The sequence below is a fragment of the Cupressus sempervirens genome, chromosome 8, assembly GCF_028749045.1.
Source record: "Cupressus sempervirens isolate cs-2001-9-10 chromosome 8, ASM2874904v1, whole genome shotgun sequence".
Classification (NCBI taxonomy): Eukaryota; Viridiplantae; Streptophyta; class Pinopsida; order Cupressales; family Cupressaceae; genus Cupressus; species Cupressus sempervirens.
In genome coordinates, this window is record NC_143125.1 from 492,822,160 (window position 1) to 492,842,795 (window position 20,636).

Sequence of the window (20,636 nt, forward strand, 5' to 3'; positions counted from 1 at the left end):
AGAATAGACCATCAAGGTATGATTAGAATAACAATATCCAAAATTGATTTATTGTCATTCAATGTTCTGTATACATACAGAATAAGAATGCCTAAATATAAAGGCCTCTAGAATGCTTCTAGAATATCTAGAAGTCAGCACACTGATAAGTCTTACAATAAGGCGCATGTCCACTAGGAGTGGATTATCCTCCATTAAGCACAGGAGTAAGTGCAATGATGAGAGAATAATCCTACAAAGATGTACCACGCAAAATTATGTTGTAGACACCATGTATTGAATTAGAGTTGCTTACTCCAATGTTGTCAACATGACAACTCATAAAAGTACGAAAACTCCTAGGTGTCAAACTAAGAAATAATAAAATAATGCATTAACCTAAGTAAACTTAAGTAAAGTGTAATAATTAAATACTTATTTACACTGACAAATTATCATTCACCCCTCTTAAGAAGACTAGTTTTCGTGAATCCTCTACCAGTACATGTTGGGGGTTCTTTTGCAGTGTATACAAGAAATGTGAAACATAGTCTTCCAATGTTTCATCCTCCTTTTATGATATTCTAAAGATATCATCTCCTCTTGAATCATTTGCCTTGCAATACTATTTGTATTTCTCCAAAAATAGAGTTTGCATTTCATCCCAAATACCTGCTACATTGGCTTCTAAACCCATAAACCATCATAAAGATGATTCTTCCAGTGTTTCAAGAAACAACTTGAGATTATGGGAATTAGTGTTATAGTCAAAGCTATGACAAAGTATGTCAAACTCAAATAAAAAAGTATCAAGATCTTAAGTTGCAAGGCCATAGAACTTTGGAAGAGCAGCTACAGGTATATTTTTAAAATCAACATTGGTTATAAGGCTTGGGAGAGGAAATGGAAAAGTAGGTTGTGCCATTACTAGAGATATTTGATTATGGGGTTGCTGCTAAAAAGGAACATTGGGTACTGGATTATTAACAATAGGTGGATTTGGAGCAGCACTAGCAAGGAAACTAGCCAAAATTTAAGCAAACGATTGACAACCACTTGTATCTAAAGGTTCTACTCTAGAGGATGATTTTGTAGGAAAATTAGGGCTTCCATCCTCAAAAGGAAACTTAGCTTCTTCTCTAATTTCTTCATTCAGATAAACAAACTCCCATGGAAGAAATCTTCCATATTCATCTTGTTGTCTTCCTCTTTGATGCATGCAATTGAATTTTTCACACTTGTGAAGAAACTTTTTAGGACTACAAATCTCTAAAAAAAAACTTAAATTAAAAAAACTATGACCCAAAAATATTCCTAACTTGACACCATCCTCGACAATGGTGCCAAAAATGGTCAGCCTCACAATAGGTGTGTGATAATCATGCCCAAGGCCTTACTTAGGAATAGTATATTCAATCTAAGGATTATTCTCCCTACCATGAGGTGCATTTAATTAGTCAACCTGGGGACGTATACCTAAAATGGTCTATATAGTATGTGCACTAAGTTTCTTAAAGAGTCATTATGCTTATGCTGCAAGAAAGTAAAATGCAAGGAAAGAACCTACACTAGTGCTACAAGAAATTAACACACTTAACTCTTTAATGAAATGAATGCTAGAAATGCAATTAAATGCTAACCTATATTCCAACTCAAACCATTCACTATAACTATTCTCACAAATTCTGCAGGAACACTCACAAAGTATGATGTAGGAGGAAACTAACAACTACTTGAAATACTAGAAATGTTGGAAGTAAATCTACACTACTCTAGTTTAATCCACCTCCCAAGTGGGCCCCCTTGGTTAGCTTCTACTAATCTACTAACACAGAATGTAAACCAAGAATTATTTCATTATATTCCAAAATTCCTTACATAAAACTGTAAAACAATTCACTACTAGATTCAATAGTTTCTTTTCATAAACTTTCTTCCAACCTCCTAAAACCATCGATCCAATCCCTATAAATAGAGGATCGACACTTATTCTAAAATAGAAAAAAACCAAAGTGACTACAAATCCACCAGAGAAAAAGAAGGAAATATAATAGTTTTTGGTACAAACAATAAAGTCTAGATAACCAATTCAACATAATAGTAAACGCAAAGGGAATATAACAACTTTTCATCCCTGTATTCCTAGAATAATGGCTCCTCCTTTGTAGCGGTTGTGTCTCCTAATACAATTATGGTTCTTCCACTATGACTGGACTTTAATGTTCCTCCTTGAATGTTGTTGACCATCTCCAACTTATTCCCTATCAAGTTAGTTATGATGCTGAACTATTTGCAAACAAGCATAATCACATTAAATCCAAATATTAGAACATGCATTCTGATGGTTATATGAAACACTACATTATATGTATAATATTGGTAAAATATGACATACTATCTACCCATAGGTTAACAATTCTATCTAGACTTAATCATAAGTTCAACTAAACATAAGTTCACAAATGTCTTGGCAGTGTTAAAATAGAGTATTTTAAAATTATCATTAAATAGAGGAAATAATTAGCCTCATCATTGTGCATTCTCTTTGATGTTACACAAAATGTCATATCTTTGAGAGTCAATGTATGCTGAGCTCACTTGGGTGATGAAGATAGTTTCCTATGTCTATCGAGTATTCCAAAGTTTGCCAAGTTAGAAGATAGTGTCAACCGAGTTAACTTGGGAGAAAAAGAGAAGTTTGGAAGATTGAGTGTTAACTGAGCCCACTCAGTTAATGAAGGAAAATTTGGATGGAACTATTGTTAACCAAGTTCACTCATATACCAAATCAACTTTGTGAAGATGCAATGTTAACCGAGTTCACTTGGTTGACATAGGAAAATCATTTCTGAGTTAGTGTCTACCGAGCAGGGTTGGCTAATGAAGGATTTTTTGTTTTGGTATATTAAGTTTAATAGAATTTTTTGTTGGTTCTAGCCGACTGAGGAGATGACTATTAATTATTTTAAGTTGTATTCAAGCTGATTTTATAATGTGTATAATATAAATATAAGGTCAATTTGAGGATTGAATGTGTCCAAGTGAATAAAAGATGCTTAGAGGAAGAAAATTTGAAGGATAAGAAGAATATCCTTGTGGAACTGCAAAGATACATTCAATCAAAAAGGGTCAAGTATAGAAGCTAGAATTGAGATCTATAATCAGTAATTTAGTTGTATCAAAAATTGGGTCATCTCATTGTTACTATCTAGCCATTGTAGCAATGATCTAAATCTCTTAACAAATTTGGCTTAACAGTTATTTGTAAAACCTTTAACAAGGTGACATTTCTAGATTGAAGTGTCTAAAGACCTCTAAAAAGACCACTCCTAATAGGGTGATTAAATCCTCTAACAAGGTCACACCTAATAGTGTATTTTGTAACTTTTAACAGGGTTGGCTCCTAATAGGGCTGACTTCATAAGAGTGAAAATTAGTAACTAGTTGCAATTGGTGGTTTTTCCCAAATTAGGTTTCCATGTTAAATCTTGGTGTCACTTGTGTTCATGCTATTTCTTTCATGTGTATGCAACTAAGTTAAATAATGTTAATCATAGATAATATCTTAAGATTTGCATGTTAAGCATTTTTTGAATTACAAATGTTATTTTAGTGCCTACCGAATTATAGTATTACTAGTGTAAACCAAGTGCCTGCATGTTTACTGATCATAATTTGTTTAGTGAAGTTTATGTTCTGTGTTGACATCTAAGGGATCAAAGATTTATTTTAGTGGTAACTAATTCACCCATCCCCTCTTAGTTACTCTTCTTACATTTCTAACAGTATATATCAAGCCCATGTGCATGTCACTATAGATAGAGAGGAATAAAATGGGAATCATACTAGCAATAGGATAGATAATGTGATAATCATACTAGAAATAAAGAGATAGATAATAAGGTGATAGTAATCAGTTACATGTACATGATCAAAAGCATACAACATTGGTAATATACACTCAACACTTAGAAATAGAGAGGAATTAGCACAAGGAAGGAAAGACAATAAGAGGAATGTTAATTAATATGTAAAGTCATAATACTAATCTAATATATATATCTATATAGATTAAAAAATTGATGTGAAGTGTGTATAATTCTCAAAGGATAGATCCAAATTGATCATTCAAAAAGGTTAATGCACAAAAGAATCAATCTACAGAGAATATGAATAGAGGAGAAAACCTGTATTAAAAACTCGATTTAATTGAAAACAAATACTAACCTTAAAGTAGAGTAAATCTAGAAAATTCCATTTTCTAATGTTTGTGTATAGTTTCAAGAAATTCTAAAACTAGATTTAGGATAGAAATGTAGAAATGGAGAAAACCCAGAAGCCTTTTTCTTTTCTGAGGAATGTTGACCTTGACCCAAAGTTGTGGTAAGATCTTACCCCAAAAAGTCAACCTTGACCTATATCACTCAATGGAAATTTTGTTCGCGAATCCTAAAAGTTCACTAAAAAGTGTACTCAAATCTACACTAATATTCATTGTGTTGCACCTGCTCCTATAAGAAAAAGGGTTTTTTTTGTTGGATGAGGGTTTGCCTTGGTCAAATCCAAGTTTGGAATCAACCTTGAAATTGAAATTGCATTATACATAAACAAAGTAAATGGAACTATTCACCTTGTTTATGTTGAAATCATTATAGAGGATTCAAAGCCTTAAATATACAAGTATGGATACTCCAAATGAATGTAGAATTGAATGTAGAGTGTATCAAATAAATTACATTAGATCTTAAATACCAATCTTGAATGGATCTTGGAATAGAAAGAAGCTTGAATGAATGTGGATGTTGGAATCTTCAACAAGAGGGCTCCAAAGAGATTGATTCCTTCAATAGCTATCAATGGATATCCTTGATGAATTGAATACTTGAATGATTGAACTCAATGGAAGGTGGATAACTTATCATCAAAAGTGGATTCTTGATCATCAATTGTGGATTCTCAAAAGTGTCTCCTCTCAAAAATGGAGAAGAAGGCTTCCTTTTATACTAGTCTAGGAAAAAAACTTTTGGAGAGGGCAATATAGAAGAATTAAATTAATATTAGGCCTTAACCCCTAGAAATTGACCTAAATTAAATACAATTATGATTTTACCATTCTGAAGCCTAAAACAGTCGACCCATAAGTGGGAAATAAAACTTTTTGAATCTTGATATCCTGAAACCTCTTGAACCTAAAATTTGGACCTTGCATAGAGGTCAAGGTCAACTCTAACCGAGGTCAGGGTTGACATCATCCTTCACCTAGGTCAAAGTCAAGGTTGACCTTGACACAAAAGGTTGTCCTTAACCTAGAAGGTCAAAGATCTCAGATCTTTAGAAAATGTTACCAGAAAAAGGGTTGTAAATAGGGGAGAAAGAAGTAGAATAGGAGGAAAATCTAGAGCTATTCAAATTTCCACTCAAGGCACTTGACATGACCCCAGACCACTTGCTTAAAGGGTTAAACCAATCCTAAATGGAAGTGCTTCCATTTTCTAACGATACATTTAGCCCCCACTTTAGCAAGAGTATGAACTCGATGCAAACTCTTGGTAAAGGAGATCATAATAAAAAAAATAATCTTATTTAAATCAAAGGGACAAAAAAATGTCAAGCCCCCAGAGACTCAAGTCTCCATCAACTCCAAGATCACAATAAGAGAGACATCTCTAGGAGAGAGAGAGAGAGAGAGAGAGAGAGAGATTATCTCACCTAATGAGAAATTATGTCCCATTGTGAACCACACAAGGAAATAGTGCAATTGGAAAGATGGAATTGAACTACCTAGTGAATGTGGCTACTCACTATTCAACCCATCAAAGATTCACCCTTAAGGATATTCTATTCTATTAGAGTAAAACTAAAAGTAAAAGAGATATAGACTTAAGGAAACCTTCAACCTTAAGGGATCAAATAAATGAAATTGGAGGGATCAAGACATCCTAAAAAAAAATCATGGTTTAAGGAGTCACTAATCCATAAGGGGAGATAAGTATCTTGAACAATATATGTATATTGAAAATGTGTGTGTGCAATAAGTGAGCAGAGTGTATGCCCACATGTTAGAGTCATTTCTAACACTTTAACAGGAGTGATCGCTTGAAATGAAACATAAACAACTCCACTAATTATGTTTCCACTATAAGATGCCCCCAAATGAAGACAAACCAAGGGAAATACCACATAAACATACAAAGAATACATAAGGGATCTACCTTCCATGGGGTTAGTATGATCATAAGATGATATATATATGATATTATTGCAAATGAATTGATATAATTCCCCAAAGAAAGTAGAATTGTTATCACAATGGAGGAAAGAACACAAAAGCATTACAAAGAATAATATTTTTGACCATGAGATGGAGACCAAAAAGAATTATTGCTACCATGTCACAAATCCAAGCAGAGTACACAAGAAAACTTTTATGAATAGAAGCATAGGTATAACATAACATGAAATAACATATAGAAGAAAAACATATACATATGCAAGAGTAGTACAAGAGGTTTATTTCCATTATCACCTTTCACCAATAGAGTAACAAGGGTTGTATAAAAGAATATAACAAACATGTAGAAAACACATTATGGGAGAAGCATAGTATGATAAACGAACACATAAAAGGCTACCATGAAGGACCAACCAATCAAGTGCATTTCCTACTCTCCCCATCTCATTTTATATCATTTAGGTAAATTGGGTAACTCACAAGACGGACTATATCCAACACAATAGGGTTGATAGCCAGTTCTAAAATTGGATCCTCTTGAGAATCATAATGTTTGATACTAGGCATAATTTTCAATTGTGATGAAATCATATTAGGTAAATCAATGCCAATGTCAATAGTCGCATATTCATCATTAACATCATTAGCATCATAAAGAGTATCTTCTTCATCCAGATTAATCAAATAGGATCTAAGATACAAATAGATTCATCATAATCATGCATCTTAAACACATTATTAGCATTAACTTATTTTAACACATCATGCATAGGTTGATCAAAAGAAGGTAAAGAACTTTGAATAACAAAAGTATGAGCCTTATCTTGAGCATGATGCTTCTTACAATGATCATTAGCAAATTGATTACAATTTGTCTTATTTGAAATATGTTAAGAACTAGGAGGAACAACTACTAGATCCTTCAAAAATTTTAGGAGGATTAATAGGATTCTCAAGAAACTGACAAGCAACACTAGGAGCTTGATTAACAAAACCTAAAGCCATAGATAAAGGAGGTATGGAAGGTGTAGGAAAAATATCATGATTAAGATCCATCAAAGGCATGCTTAACTCAAGAATCTTGCAATACTTGTAGGCTTAATATGAGTGAAGAAGATTATTAGATTGAGATGGACATGAATTAGGTATTGAAGGCCAAAATAAATCAAGTGTAGTGCAATCCCTGGGCCTAGAAGGTTAATATAAGCTATGGTTAATTGTCTTCACTTATTCATCATGAAATAATTTAAGACACTTACGGATAAGAGAAGACACATCATGCATGTCATTCAACCAAGGAAAACCAAGCTTAAATTGAAATTGATTAGAAGTAGGAACAACAACAAAGGTAGTGTTCACAATTTTACCACAAAGTTCAACTGGAAAATCAATAAAACCAAATAATAGATAAAGAAAGCCATTACAATTTTGAATCTATAAGTCAAATGTATCATAAGAATCATGTTGCAAGCTTTGATTAGGAGGAGAGATAGATTTGTTCCCGCTACCATAAAAATTATCAATAGATAAGGCATTAGAATCAATTGAATCTTAAACCTTATGTTTTAAAGAATAACACTTCTTAGTATCATGGGCATTTTGACAATGGTATTGACAAAAAACTTTAGGATCAAAATATTTAGACACAATCATAGCAAGTAAAAGAGATCAAATAGGAGGTAAAGTAATCATATTAGTAGTTAACAACCTATTCATAATAGAATATAAAGATTCAGAGGGAGGAGTAAAATGTACGATTCAAATGAAAAATAGTGGATGCACAAGTAGCATTGTGAGATGCAACAACAACTATATTCACATGTTTGTTTATCTTGACATAGTTGTTAGACTTTTCAAATTTGTTTGGATTAGGATCAACATCACTCTTATCAACTAGAATGGGAGACATTGGAGTGTTGCTCTCAAATTGGCTTACTTGTAATTGATAATGATGAAGCGTTGCACAAAGTTGTTGAAAAGAGGTAAATTTAGTAGGAAGAATCTTATCTCTAATATCCTTTTACAAATTTGAAATAAACATGTATGTTGAATATCAATATCGAGAATAGGATAAGATATACAAGCATGTAAATGCTTAAATCTACCAATGAATTAAATCAATTTTTCCTTAGTTTTTTTTTTACAATGCATTAAATGAGTTAAAGACACTTGTAGACCAATGCTATTTTGAAATTCTTGAAAGGAAGCATTGGCAAGTTTTAGAAAAGAGTCAATAGAATAAAGAGGCAAGGAACAAAACCATTGCAAGGCCTTATTATGAAAAGTTCTAGCAAACAACTTGGATAAAATCATATGGTCATGAGTGTAGTCACTGAAGGATTTAAAATGTTTTAACATGAGTAGAAATATATCCTTCTCCATTGTAATTCTCAAGATGATGCATATCACTATTTTGATGAATAGGAGTAAAAATGATGTCTAAGGATAGAGGACTTCCAATGTCATGTGTAGGAATGCTAAACTTTTTTTGAGTTGATGAAGCAGGTTATTGTTGTAAAGATGTCACAATTTGATCCAAATTGATAATTTTTGAATCATTAGAGGAAATAGTAGGCAAAAAAATGTTAGAAAAACTAGGTAAAGTGTAAGAAGTGATAGGAATGGAAGACACAACTAGAGGAACACCTAGAACTATAGTTGGAAGAGGATTGGAATAAATAAAAGGAACATTATTGTAAGAAGGTTGTGATGTAGGGAATGATAGAGGAGGAACACCCATAGAAAGAGAGGGAATCATTGTAGTCACAAAAGGATGGTATAAGTAAGAATACTAGGTAATGGAACTAAATAAGGTTCAACACTAGTAACCAAAGGAATAAATCCCAAATCTTGAGCTTCTTGAGCTAAAGGTTTAACATTTGAATGCATGACATGAGTGATACCATCCATGATATTAACACCTTGAACATTATCTCAAAGGAATTTCTTAAGAGACTCTATATCTTGAATAGAATCTTGATTATGGTTTTCTTGAATAAGACAATTACCTATTTTATCAAGTTTGGTTGAAAGTTTTTGGACTTGTTTAGGAGGAACTCTTAAAGCATCATCCTTATCATGAGATAAGTGAGAAGAGTTTTCCTCCATAATAGGGTTGGAATCGTGAATAATCAAATTGTCATTAGGGATCCTATGGAAAGGAGAGGAAGAATCTAGATCAAAGGCACCCATAAGTCTATGATTTCTTCTAAGCAAAATATTATAAGTAGAACTAAAGGTAGTAAAGCTCATATACCAATACAATGTAAATGAAGTGAACTAAAAACAAAAAGTATAAAGAAATGAATATTTTTGTATTTTTACTTTATATGAGATGTAAACACATAAAATAAATTTAATACATGCAAGATCTAACACCATAAAAGAAAAATTTGTCTATTACAGGTTCACCAAAATGTATAGATAAAAAAATTTATGTGAAGTGTGTAAAATTCCCAAAGGATAGATCTAAATCAATCAACCAAAAAGGTTAATGCACAAAAGAATCAATCTATGGAGAATATAAATAAAGGAGAAAACATTTAGTGAAAACTTGATTGAATTGAAAACAAATACTAACCTTAAAGTAGAGTAAATCTAGAAAATGTCATTTTCTAATGTTTGTGTATAGTTTTGGGAAATTCTACAATCGGGTCTAGGCTAGAAATGTAGAAAAAAAGAAAGCCCAAAAGCCTTTTTCTTTTTTGAGGAAGGTCAACTTTGACCCAAAGCTAGGGTAAGAACTTACCCCAAAAATTTGACCTTGAATTTTACTACTTTGACAAAAATTATGTTCATGGATCCCAACAATTTGTCAAAAAGGGTACTCAAATATGTACTGATATTCATTGTCCCTCACCTGCTCTTGCAAGAAAAACAGTTTTGTTTTTTGGATGAGGAGTTTACCTTGGTCAAATGCCAATTTGGAATCAACTTTGAAATTGAAATTGAAATATAGATAATCAAATTAAATGAAACTATTCACCTTGTTTATGTTGAAATCCTTGTGGAGGATTTGAATCCTTGAATCCACAAGTATGGATGCTCCAAATGAATGTAGAATTGAATGTAGATTGTCTCAAATCAATTGCATTAGACCTTCAACACCAATATTAATTGGATCATAGAATAGAAAGAATCTTGAATGAATGTGGATTTTGGAATCTTCAACATGAGGGATCCAAAGAGATTGAATCCTTCAATAGCTATCAGATCTCCTTGATACATAGAATTCTTGAATGCTTGAATGATTGAATGATGCATGCAATGAGATGCATATATCTATTTGTTTTTCTTAAGTGTTGAAAATTTTTATCTGTACGTTTGGACCTTGGATAGTCGATTTACCCCCCCCCCCCCCGCCCCCCAAAAAAAAAATTATTCTAAAAATTCCAACAATTGGTATCATATCTTTGTGCTTGTGAGTGGACAGTTTGAAGGTACTAGAATCTAGAATCTAAAGATAAAGATGTACAAAATGAGGTTCCCAAACTCAATGGAGACAATTTTTTCTCTCCATGGAAAAGCCTAATGAAACTTCACCTGTGAGGACTTGGAGATTATGCTTAGCCAACTATTGATGTTGAACATGTGGATCTTGTTGGTGCTGCAATTGTTGATGATTTGAAAAAAAAAAGAATGCAACCAAGAAATGTTAGAGATTGCATCTTCACTAAGCTACTCAAAATTCAAGAACATAAAGGGATGTGACACTGCAAATATGTGGGATTCCATACAAAAAAATTATGAAGGAGATAAGAATGTTTTGAAAACCAAACCTATAATCTTAAGAGGAAAGTTTGATAAAATGAGAATCAATAAGGTGAGACCATAGTACAATATTGCACAAGAGTCAAGGATATTGTTAATGCAATCAGAGGAGAAAATAGAATCATTGATGATAAGACTATGATAAGAAAAATATTGAGAAACCTTTTGCCTATCTATGTTATTAGAGTCTCTATAATTCAAGAACTGAGGTGTCTCCCTAGTAGAAATCTTACACTTGAAGGTTTGGTTGGTAGACTCACTTCTTTTGAACCTTTTAATTTTTTATAATTCCAAAATTGAGAGTACTAATTATGCTTTCCAAGCTAAACTAACACTAAAGGTACCTAAAGACAAAAAGAAGAAAAAGATTAAGCATGTTTCTAGTGATAATGATAGAGATGAGGAAGATGTAAAAGAACTTGAGGCATTGTTGGCTAGGACATTTCATAGAGACAAAGGAAAATACAAAGATAAGTTACCTATCATATATTTCAATTGTAATGAGGTTGGTCATATTTATGCAAGGCGTCCAAAGAAGAAGGACAATAAGAGTGGAGATAGATTCAGGAGTAAAAGAGATCAGAACAACAAAGACTATAAAGACAAAGGAAAGAAAGCTTGCTATATTGCTGAAGAAGAATCCAATGTTGGATCTGATGATCTTGATGATGAAGTGGTGTATGTTGCAATAAAGGATAACTTAGATGAAGATGAGGCAACTACATTAGTTTCTTATGTGAACAAGAGTGACAGATGGATCATTGATAGTGGATGTTCACAACACATGACTAGAGACAAAATTAAGTTCATTACCTTTGAATATTATAATGGTAATAGCATAAGGTTTGGTAATGATGCACCATGTTTGATAAAAGGAAAAGGATCAATTAGACTGACAAATAAGATTATGTGTGAAAAAGCTTATTATGTGGAAGGACTTAACTATAACTTGTTGATGTGTCACAACTAAATAGTTCAGGTTGCAAAGTTGAATTTGATAATAGGAAAGCCAAGATTTATGACAATGATAAAAAACTGATTGGGAATGGTAATCAGACTAGAGGTAATCTATTTTATCTTGACATGAAAAATTCTACTTGTCTTGTTGTAGAAATTGATGATGTATGGCTATGACACAAAAGATTATATCATGTAAATTTTGATAACCTTATCAGTATCTTTAAGATGAAGAGAGTTAGAGTTTTGCCAAAGTTAAAGAAACCTAATAATATAGTTTGCAAACAATGTCATCTAGGAAAAATGACAAAATCTACTTTCAAGAGTAAGACTCATACTTCTAAGGAGATTTTGGAATTAGCACACACTAATTTATGTGGGCTAATTGTTGTGCAAAGTTACAAAGGTGACAAGTATATTATCCTATTTTTTGATGATTATTCTAGGATGATGACAGTTATGTTTTTGAAACAAAACTCTTATGCTTTTCAAATATTTAAATGGTACTTGGCTAGAGTTTAAAATGAAATAGATAAAGGCCTAAAATGCTTGAGATCTGACAAAGGTGGTAAATTTACAAAAAATAAGTTTAAGATATTCTATAATGACAGAGGAATCAAGAGACAAAATTTTGCACCTAGAACCCCTCCATAAAATGGAATTGTTGGAAGGAGGAACATATCAGTAATGGATTGTTCTAGAACACTGATGATGGAGAAGAATGTTACTTTGAAATATTGGAAAGAAGCTATAACTATAGTTGTCTATACCCTGAACAGAGTACAAGTCAAGAAAGGTACAAATGCTACACCTTTTGAGCTATGGTATGGATACTATCCCAATGTCAAATATTTTAATGTATTTAGAAGCAAATGTTACATTCTTAAGGACAATAAGAACGGAAAATTTGATGCAAAAAGTGAAGAAGGTATATTCCTAGGATATTCCACAGGAAGTAAAGCTTATAAGTGTTTGAATACTAACACTAACAAAGTTGTAGAAAGTGCAAATGTAAAGTTTGATGAATACACAAAGGTACATGAAGCTGAACCTATGAAGGAACCTAAAGAATATAAGAATTTTGTGTATTTCTATGAAGATATGCCTACTAATGAAGGTGTTTTGACTCAAGTTACAAATCCACAAGAACCAGTGATTGTTGAATAACATATGGATGTTGAGTTGCATTCAAGTGTTGAGTTGTGGTCACGAGCCAAGTTACAAATAGAAGGAGAAACTCATTTTGATATGGAGATTAGTTTGCAAGAAAGACATGTTGAATTAGCCAACAAATAAGTACATAGTGATTCTGAAGTTGATGAAAGATCTATTGGAGAAAGAAGAGTAGAACCAAGGCTATAAAAGTATGTCAAAAGACATCATCTTGTTGAATAGATTATTCGAGATAAAGAAGGTGGAACGTTAACTAGAAACAAGTTGAGAAATCAATCGTGTTTACTAAGTATGCATGAACCCAGATCAATGAAGGATGCATTAGAAGATGAAGACTATATCCAAGCTATGAAAGAATAAATTGATTAGATTGAAAAGAACAAAACTTGACATTGGTACCTAGACCAGAGAATAAGAATCTTATTGGGGCCAAGTGGGTATATAGAAACAAACTAGATGAGAATGGTAAAGTGATAAGGAATAAAGAAAGATTAGTTTGTAAAGGATATGCACAAGAAGAAGGAAATGATTATGGAGATACATTTGCTCCAATTGCAAGATTGGAAGGAGTAAGAACTCTACTTGCTTACTCTACATACAAAGGTTTCAAAATTTATCAAATGGATGTAAAGTCAAAAATTTTGAATGGAATACTAGAAGAGGTGGTCTAAATAGAACAGCCAAAGGGATTTGTTAATCTAAACAAGAAGAATATGGTATGTAGACTACACAAGGCTTTATATGGTTTAAAGCAAGTTCCTAGAGCATGGTATGAAAGGCTACACAATTATTTTGTGAAGATTGGTTTTGAGAAGACTAGTGAAAGTTCAGTAATCTATACTTGAAGATTGAAGGAGGCAAAGGTATTTTTCTAGCTGAAATATTTGTTGATGATATCATATTTAGAGGCCAAAATAAATTATGCAAAGCATTTGCAAATGAAATGATGAAATAATTTGAGATGTCTATGTTTGGAGAGATTAAATTATTTTTTGGTTTATAAGTATATCAGATGAAGTATGGTATCTACATTACTCAGTCAAAGTATGTGAAGGAAATCTTGAAGACAATTGGTATAGAAGATTCTAAACCAATCAGCACACCTATGGTAATAAGACATAAACTATCAAAGACTAATGATTATGCTGAAGTGAATCAAACATTGTATAGTTCTATCATTGGAAAATTACAATATGTAGTGCATAGCAGACCTGATATTGCACTAGCTATTGGGATTGTTGCGAGAATCTCTACAAATCCTAAGGAAAATCACTTGATGGATATCAAAATAATTATGAGATATCTTAAAGAAACTAAAGATTATGGTTTATAGTACAAGAAGAATGATAGATTTGATTTGAAAGAATATATAGATGCTAATTGAGCTAGAAATATTGATGTTAGATAGAGTAAAAGTGGTGGAGAATTTTTCTTGGAAAAGAGATTAGTCTCATCAACTAGTAAGAAACAGAACTGTATTTCACAATCTACTATTGAAGTTGAATATGTTTTTGTTGTTGTGAACTACACAAATGTGGTATGGATCAAATAGTTACTCAAAGGAATGAAGGAAGAAATTATGGAACCTGTTGTGATATACTATGATAATAAAAGTGCTATTAACATATCTGAGAATCATGTGATGCATACAAAGAAAAAACATATAGAAATCACTTGTGTCATTACTTGAAAATTGGTTCAAGATAAAGAAGTGAGAATGGAGTATGTGAATACAAAAGAATAGATAGCTGATATATTCACAAAAGATTTACCTAAGGATGCACATGAATATATAAGAGGTAAAATAGGGGTGATACCCCTATCTAAAGCTACTTAAGAAGCAAGAGTAGTGCCCTGCATCAACAAGAGATGAATTTTGTATCTTACAAGTTCATGTAGTGGATCTTACTTTAGGTGCTACCTAAAGTAAAAGGAGCTGAAACAAAAGATTCTACAATCACATGCAAGGTGATAGAGGGAGAACTTGAAATTGAAGAAATCAACATACAAGTCTTTAGCATTATTGTCAAAGAGGGAGAAATTACTAAGATTGGAGAGATTACTTAAGACAATAGAAGAAGACATATACCTATGAGGGAGAAAATTGGAGAAATATACTATGAGGGAGAAATTACTAAAGAAATATATTACTAATAAAGAGCGAGATATGTGAAGGAGAAGTATAGAGACAGAGATTACAGATTAGAACTTATTGAGAAGATCAGATAGAGTTGGTCATACTAATAGGGTGAGACAATTCTTTTTGCTATTGTTTCTAGTATTGGTTTTCTATCAATGCCAAAAAGGGAGACTGTTGAGATAAGATTGTTAAGAGAAAGATTGATGACTAATGAAAGAGGTTAGATTGATGGAACCTATTATGGAACAATCATTATTTTTTCAGTGATGTCAAACCTACTACTTTTTGGTGAGACAATTTCTATTTTGGTCTAAATGTTATCATTAGAGTTGATTAATGAAGAGGATTTCAAAGTAAAGGATAACGAGAGAACCTAAGAAAAGGTTGATTTATTTGATATATAAAAGGAGTACTATGATCAAGTAAGACATTGATGATATAGGATATTTTTTATCTATTTAAGTCTAGAATGAAAGCTTACTCAAGCATAGACTAGAAGAAGATCAAGTATAGATGAAGAAGATCAATTAAAGAAAAGGTATGCCAAGCTTGATCAAGTGAATAGAGGAAGTCGAGAAAATTTAGTTGAAGCCAGGTAGAAAATAGTAGAAGCTTAGTTAAAATAAATAGGTTCCAAGCAAAGAAGAAAAATAGTGCAAGCCGAGTGAAAGTTAGTATGTGCCAAGTAAAGTTTAGTGTGTGTCGAGTGCACTAGTGTTGGTCAAGCATCAAAATACTGTTGGTGTTGAGTGATAACATGTTGATGTCAAGTGATAGTAAAAAGAGTTTAAAGATTTGTTGAATCTAAGCTGACTCAAATGATTTATTGAATATTGTAAAGCATATGGAAGATAGGATTGATGAGTTGGTGGCACATAATTCAAGGTAAACCATTCTAAGGTGAATTCAAAGAGGATTGCAAAGGAAGTTTCTAGAGTAAGAACAAAATAGAAATATGGTTAGATTCAATGAATCCTACCTAACCCTAAAATAGATGATTGCGATGAAGTGGCAAAAGATCTAAATTCTCCATTTAAGGAGATAACAAGCTAGAAGAAAAGTGTGGAGTAGAGGAGAAGGGTTTGAATATGTGAAAAATAGAAATTCTAAGGTGTTTATTCATATGGTAGCTAAGTGAATGGATCTAAAATTGCCAAAATAAGCAAGGAGGCTTAAGGATTTGAGATCTTAAAGGATGAACAAACCAAGGAGATGAAGAGGTTGAATGCCAAGCAGAATGGAGGACTAAATATGAGATCTGTTATCTGCAAGTGAGTTGTTCTATTATTAGATCAAAAAGTCCTACTATTACTTTCTAGCAACCATATCGGTTAGGATAAATCCTTTGAATTAAGGTTGACCTAATAGTCATTTGTAAATCATTTAACCAGGTAATTCAAATGGAATATTCTAAAGTACTCTAATAAGGCTCACTCCTATTAGGGTGATTAAAATCCTTTAACCAAGTCACATTTAACAGTGTGCATTGTAACCTTTAATAGGGTTTTCCTTTGATAGGGCATCACTTTAGAAGAGTGATAATTAGTAGTGTGTTACTGGTGGTTTTTCCCACATTGGGCTTCTACATAAAATCCTTGTGCCAAATGTGTATTTGATTATGTTATGTTTCATTTTTACATTTTTGCAAAGTTATTTTGATCTAAGACAATAACCTACAAAGTATTTAGATATTGGATGATTTAATGATGCATGCAACGAGATAGATATATGGGATGCATGCAATGAGATAGATATATGGATTTGGTTTTGTTAAGTGTTGAAAATTTTATCTGTACATTTGGACCTTGGATAACTGATTCAACCACCCCTTCGCCCCAATTATTCTAAACATTCCAACATAAATATATTCTAATACTTTGTGATAGTAATAAACTCATAACTCTCTCAAGAATATATACATATAATTGTAATGGATAACAAGTGAAGTCTCAAAGTAGAGATAGTAATTGAAAGTTGGTCAAATAACTTCTAATCAATCACTTGAAAAAGTAAGAAATAAAATATCACATTTTCTGGAACACTTTTGAAATAGGGACATTACAGTTCAAACTTATGTGGATGATATTTGTGATGATTTATAGTTAACTTTTACATTCAGCATGTCTATTATATTTAGGATAGTGGATTGCTAGTTTATGTTATTGAAAGTTTATTATAGAGACTAAGATAATGGATGTTAATATCTAAAGTAGTTGAGGTGTTTATTTACTCAATTTGTACATCTAGACCTTGGATAACTAATTCACCACCACCCCCCCCCCCCCCCCCCCCCCCCTCTTGGATATTCTAAACATTCTAACAAGATAGACTAACTATAAGGAGGGGAGGAAAAATATATGAGATAGCATTAAATATAAATGAGGGAAAGAGAGAGAAACTATAGATGCTAAAAATTTGTCTTCACCTACTCTTCCATCACTAAGTTATGTGCTGACACATCTCATTTTCTCAATTAACTAACTTTGATCCTTTGGCCGACCTAATCATCATTTAGACCTATTTCTTGACATTCTCTAAACATCTTCTACATATTTTTAATCATTCGTACCCCTTTCTAGTCAAATGGAGATCAGTTTGGAATCAATTCTAAACCAACCAAAACCATTTCAATATCATCAAAAGTACTTTCAATTAAGCCCAAACTAGTCTAAAAAAAATTCAAATAATCTAAACCATATCAAACCAAGTCTTGAGTACTTTTAACTAGTCTTAGGCATTTTTGAATCCCTTAGTGCCCAGTTGAAATTTATCAAACCTGATCAAATCAACTTAATTTATTATTATCAAATCAACTTAATTTATTATTATCAAATCATTCCTTAGGAATTTTCATGTCCCACAGTTCTTTATCAATCATTATCAATCAAACCTATCATCATTTGATCCTTGGCATTGTTGATTCCCTCAATGCCTTATCAACCTATCCCATCATCATTGTCATCAATCTTATAATTAACATTGTTGAGTCCCTTAGTATCTAATCATGTCCACATCTAATTGATTTAATAGAATTGGCATAGTCCAATGATGTTATTCCAATTAATCTTGTGGCATTTATGGTATTCATTAAATGTCATATGTCATCAATCCATGTCATGTTTTCTTTACATGCCATCAATTTTTGTTTGTCAATTTGGCACCATTTATTAAATCAATTCGATTATTACTTTGATCATTTCTAATATCATCACACTTGATCTACTTTCTCATTATGATTCTTCAATAGGGTTATCCTTGCATATATTTCATCATTTGGCCAATCATTTTACTAATTTTTCCTATAAGAATAAATAATCCATGCTTGTATTCCTATGTCTTTAATCATTAATTTCATCCCACCTTATTTATTATTCCTCTTTACTAACTCTCATAGTTAATTAATTAATTAGCTTATTTTCCATGAATTTATGGAATTTCCTATTTCATAAGACCTAATTTCCCATTTTTTAATTTCATTTTTTTCGACATTCTAAATTTCTCATTTTTGAGAGAATTATGAGTTTTTGAATTTAAAAATTCAACTCTTACATTTTTCCCCTAAATGTGCTTCCACCACTTGTTTTTTAGCTTCCACTCTTACACCTTCTTCTTCCATTTCCTTACATGTCCCCTTAACCTTTTCTTGCATATTTCTATGTACATATTCTTATAGATTGTCCTAAAATATCATTTTTACACATTTTCCCATATTAACGTATTTGTCATGGAAATTTTTCAATTTATACAATTCAACTATGATAATTTCCCAATTTTACACTTTCCTTCCATTTTGCATTTTGGCTCCCAAGTCCTATAAATTGAGCCTCTTTACAATTGTTTGGCTAACCGCACTCCTAGTATTATCATTGTTAGTTTTCTCTCGTATCATCATATCATTATCATTTTTCTTTCAATTGCAAGTACATCTTGTCAAAATCAAGAGCTACTACAACTTCAACATCATGTAGAATGAAGGAGAGCATATAAGCAATTGCTTGAGGGAGGTTTCATAGTTTAAATTCCTATTTGTTTGAATTTCTTTTATGATAGGAAATGATAGGAAAAGTTATGATAGGAGAGCATATAAGCATTGTTTGAATTTCCCATTTTTTAATTTCATTTTTTTCGACATTCTAAATTTCTCATTTTTGAGAGAATTATGAGTTTTTGAATTTAAAAATTCAACTCTTACATTTTTCCCCTAAATGTGCTTCCACCTCTTGTTTTTTAGCTTCCACTCTTACACCTTCTTCTTCCATTTCCTTACATGTCCCCTTAACCTTTTCTTGCATATTTCTATGTACATCTTCTTATAGATTGTCCTAACATATCATTTTTACACATTTTCCCATATTAACGTATTTGTCATGGAAATTTTTCAATTTATACAATTCAACTATGATAATTTCCCAATTTTACACTTTCCTTCCATTTTGCATTTTGGCTCCCAAGTCCTATAAATTGAGCCTCTTTACAATTGTTTGGCTAACCGCATTCCTAGTATTATCATTGTTAGTTTTCTCTCATATCATCATATCATTATCGTTTTTCTTTCAATTGCAAGTACATCTTGTCAAAATCAAGAGCTACTACAACTTCAACATCATGAAGAATGAAGGAGAGCATATAAGCATTTCTTGAGGGGGGTTTCATAGTTTAAATTCCTATTTGTTTGAATTTCTTTTATGATAGGGAAAATTAGGTTGTGTGTTTCAAATGTTTATATTTTTTGTTGTCTCTAACATATAATGATGTATTTTTTCTAGTCCTACAGCAATAAAGAGTAATTAGGGGGTAAAGATGTGTTTATGTGTTGCAGAGAGAGAGAGAGAGAGAGAGAGAGAGAGAGAGAGAGGTTGTATGTTTCAAATGTTTATATTTTTTGTTGTCTCTAACATACAATGATGTATTTTTTCTAGTCCTACAGCAATAAAGAGTAATTAGGGGGTAAAGGTGTGTTTATGTGTTGTAGAGAGAGAGAGAGAGAGAGAGAGAGGCTAGGTGGTAATGAATACTAGCATACCTTATTACATGATTTCTTGAAGTAACAATCAATTTTTTTATGATACGTATGTGAGAAATGCCTAAGTCTAGAAAAGGTACACATGATATAGTAAGATAATTTTGGTCATGGATGACAAAAAAGCTATTAGACATGGCTATAACTTTGGGAACATGGTATATAAAATGTATATGAGCTATTGGTGTGGTCATTAGTGTTTTTATAATGAATAACATGTGTTTTGGTGATGTGAAGTGGATCAAACCTAGTATGACAAAGTTTCAAGATAGATTATGAGATTAACTATTTTGTCTTAGAAAATTGAATTGCCTTGTTAGTTTAATTGCGGACGACATGCAAGGACTTAACTATTGGATAATGTG